Source organism: Chrysochloris asiatica, unplaced genomic scaffold (assembly GCF_000296735.1).
Source record: "Chrysochloris asiatica unplaced genomic scaffold, ChrAsi1.0 scaffold00011, whole genome shotgun sequence".
NCBI lineage: Eukaryota > Metazoa > Chordata > Mammalia > Afrosoricida > Chrysochloridae > Chrysochloris > Chrysochloris asiatica.
In genome coordinates, this window is record NW_006408529.1 from 17,641,018 (window position 1) to 17,645,053 (window position 4,036).

Below are 4,036 nucleotides of genomic sequence, written 5' to 3' on the forward strand. Positions count from 1 at the left end.
CACTGTCCAGCTTTTGCATGCATATGAAGTTATTGAAAATACCATGGCTTGTGTCAGGCGTACCTTAGTCCTCAAGCTTGGGTCAGGCGTAGCTTAGTCCTCAAGTCCTCAAGAACAAAGAACATCTTTGTTCTTCAACACTTTAAAAAGGTCTTGTGCAGCCAATTTTCCTAATGCAATACGTCGTCTGATTTCTTTGCTGCTGCTTCCATGAGTGTTAATAGTTGATCCAAGAAGAATGAAGTCTTTGACAACTTCAATCTTTTCTCCATTAATAAGAGTGTTCTTTATTGGTCCAGTGGTGAGGATTTTTGTTTTCTTTACATTGAGATGTAATCCATCCTTTTTTCTTAGAAGAGATCAAAGGAAAGAGAAGCAAGCAGAGAGGAAGGGACCTGACTTCTACCAAGAAAGAAGCGCCAGGAGGGAAGAGTCCCTGTTTTGAGAACTTCCTAGTGGGAAAATTGATGTCACTGGCACATGGAGATCTTCAAAGCACACTAGGTCCACAGATGTTCAAGGAGGTAATGACCTTCCTCCACAGCTAACAGAGAAAACAAACCTTCCTCTCCCATTGGAGCTCCAAATTCAAACTTGTTGTTGTTATGTGCCATGGAGTCAGTTCCGACTCATAGCGACCCTGTACAGGGTTTCTGAAGCTGTAAATCTTTAAATTCTGAGGAATTAAATTTCTATTTGTTAAAACCATCCACTTGTGGTATTTTTATTATTGTTGTTTGTTGTTAAAAGCCTTGTTGCTACTCCTGGTGACTCTGTATAGTGTTTCCAAGGAGGGACTCATGAATCTGAACAACCAGCATTGTGGTTCAAATCTACGTAGTAGTCCAGTAGTTATCCTACAGTGCCACATGAGCACTCTGAAGAGAGCCCTGATGGCTTAGTTGGTTACACGTTTGACTGCTAACCAAAAGATCAGTGGTTCAAATCTACCAGGTGCTCTGCATGAGAAAAAAGAGGTTTCTGCTCATGTAAAGATTTACAGCCTCAGAAACCCTATACAGGATCGCTATGAATCAGAACCAACTTGATGGCACACAGTCATTTTTGTTATGTTGTTATTGTTAAGCATCGTCAAATTGGTTCCAACTCATATTGACTCTGTCTAGTGTTTCCAAGGAGGGGCTGGTGGTAGCACCACTAAATAACTAAGGCAGTGTTGGGGCGTGAGCAAACCTGTGCTCCCGGCGGAACTCTGGCTGGAGGCTCCGCACTTTCCTGGAGGCACACCCCAGTCACTGCCCACATGTCTGAGATGAGCAAGGAGATGGTGGAGCAGGTGGTGAAGGACATCACCAGTGCCTTCAGGAGGAACCCGCACGTGGACAAAATTGGACTGATCCCATGTTCTGAAGCTAGGTATAACCAGAGTCCCATAGTCCTGGTTGAAAACAAGCTTGATGTGGAGAGCTGGTGTGTCAAGTTCCTTTTACCGTATGTCCACAACAAGCTGCTGCTGTACAGAACAAGAAAGCAATGGATGAACAAAGATAGAAAGAGGTGATCTTGTCTGACACTTTAAATCCAATTAAGGACTTACATCTGGGAAAACTGGCCTTATCTAAGTTTCCAAAGAGTCCAGAAACATGGATTCACAGGCGATGGGTGCTACAACAGCGAATTCAGGAAACCTGCTTGCCGTCCTTTGTGACCAAGGCAACTTGAGCACAGTTCCTGCAGAAAGAAGACAACGACTAACACAAGAAGAGATGGAGGTCTGTGGAGAGGTTGTAGGGAGGTACCCAGGCAACTATAATGCCTGGTCCCATTTGATCTGGGTTTTACAACACCTGGTCAAGCTAGGCATCAAGATTCTTCTTGATGAACTGTCTTCTACTAAGCACTGGGAGTCCATGTATATTTCAGACTACAGTGGGTTTCACTACCACCAATTTTTGATAAAGTCTTTGATTAGCCAAACTGTGATGTCAGTCCAATATTGGATCAAATCTCTTTGAGAAGTGAACCAGCCCTAGTTCTTCCAGAAGATGAAGAGGCAACTTCCACAGAGGAACCATGGATTAATCTTCCCCATCTTCTAGAAGTTGAATTCACTGATACCTACCCAGGATATGAAACTCTATGGTGTCATAGGAGGTATATCCTTTATTTTCAGAATCATTTGAATGGTAGACATCTTTGTGGAATGACCTAGTTGTCACCTTCAGACAGTCCTGAAGGGGGGCTTTGAGAGACTTGTACCTCATCCCAGCAGGCACCCCCTGTGTCTCAGACAATGGAGGTGGAGGGACTGAATGACTCTAGCAAGCAGGGCTATTCCCAGGAAAGCAAACACCTGAAACAGACTCCCAGCTCCAGACTCTGTGGGCCTAGAAATGGAACACAGGTTCATTGATCAAGTATTGTCCACCTGCTGGAATGTAGAACAAGCCAAGTTTGCCAATGCATACCGGAAATGGCTGGTGACTTTCAGTCAGTGAGAGAGGTGGCTGAGAGCAGGACTCCCCTTTTAGTGCAATATTACTTTCCTTTCTGATTTACATAGTTGCATGGATTATTTACTATTATTGGCTAACCATATGTTCTTCATATTTAGGTTAAAAATCCTTCGTAAATAATTTTTATTTATTTTCTTAACAACTGGCATTCCCTTGAGAATAAAAGTCATTATATAGCTCCTTCCTGCTGACCAGTGTGTCTCAAATTTTTCTTTTTAGTTCTCCATCCTGTATACATCTACATGTGGGGCTCCTTATTTGATATTCCTAATGGGTTCACACACTCCCTCTTCCCTGCAACTTCTGCATAGGCTAGTGATTTTAAAAAAGTTTTTATTGTGAATTATGTGATAGTCTACAAGGGAGAATATTAGGTTTACATTCATCCTATTGTATATCATTTCATTGGCATGGTTACAATCCCCTTCATGCATCATCAACCAACCAAAGGGAATACCCTGCAAGCCTGCCCCCCGGTCATCAGCACACATCCCCTCTCCCTCTCTGTGTCTAAAGTCCCCAGAAGTTACATCTCTCCACATCATCATCTCTGTCTCCATCTCTGGCATCACTGCTCCTCTGGGTAGGGTCCCACACTCCACTCTTCTCCCTTGATGGTCTCAGAGATCTCCACTTCCGGACTGCAAAGTCAACTACTCCCCTCCTTTTGCTACAAAACATCTACCTTTACATTTCCAACCCTCACGGTCAGTCTTGATAGCAATTATTCACTACTGTATCACAAGAGTACTATCCCCATCTCCTTTCATCAGCCCCATCCAGACAGATTAGATACTACTCAGTGGAGATTCTACCTTCCTCCACACCCTCTGGATCTAAGCTGCCTCTTGAAAGCTTATAAGCCAGTCACTTCTTGCCTTTGTAGCCACCCCCCCATTATTCTGAGTAGCCAATATCCAAGTTGCCCATTCCTATCTACCTTGTGTACTGAGGGGGTGGGAATGATCTTTGCTGTAAAGATTTATTCCCTCTTTTGAGCTACTGCACCCATAGGTGTAGGTCAAGTTAATCAAATTGTATCAGATTACTCTTTTTTTCCTCTTCTTTTCTTTTAGTCGAGTTCTGATCATCAAGCCATTGAAGCCAGGTCAAGTAGGCATTGTCTGCAAGTGTGGGTGTTCTTGTGCATATCCAGTCACTTCTTATCAGCTAGAGGCTTAACTGGGCTAATACTTTTTAAATTAAAATGTGTATTGCAGTTTTTACAAATATTACAACAAAATGTGCAAAGATCTGGAATCAGAAAATCAAAAAGGAAGAACACGCTCAGCATTTCTCAAGCTGGGGGAACTGAAGAAAAAATTCAAGCCTCGACTTTCATTATTGAAAGATTCTCTGAGAAAATTATTGAATGATGCAGAAATCATCAAGAGAAGATGGAAGGAATACACAGAGTCACTGTACCAAAAGGAAATGGTTAACGTTGAACTGTTTCAAAAGGTAGCATATGATCAAGAGCCAATGATACTGAGGAGGAAGTCCAAGGTGCATTGAAGGAATATTGGAAAAGAGCAAGGCACCAGGAATTGATGAAATAC

At 42.6% G+C, this 4,036-nt stretch overlaps 1 pseudogene; it reads left to right on the forward strand.

The window, feature by feature from the left end:
- The first annotated feature begins 1,264 nt into the window (after positions 1-1,264).
- LOC102821990 lies at positions 1,265-2,459 on the forward strand (annotated as a pseudogene).
- The last annotated feature ends 1,577 nt before the right edge of the window (positions 2,460-4,036 follow it).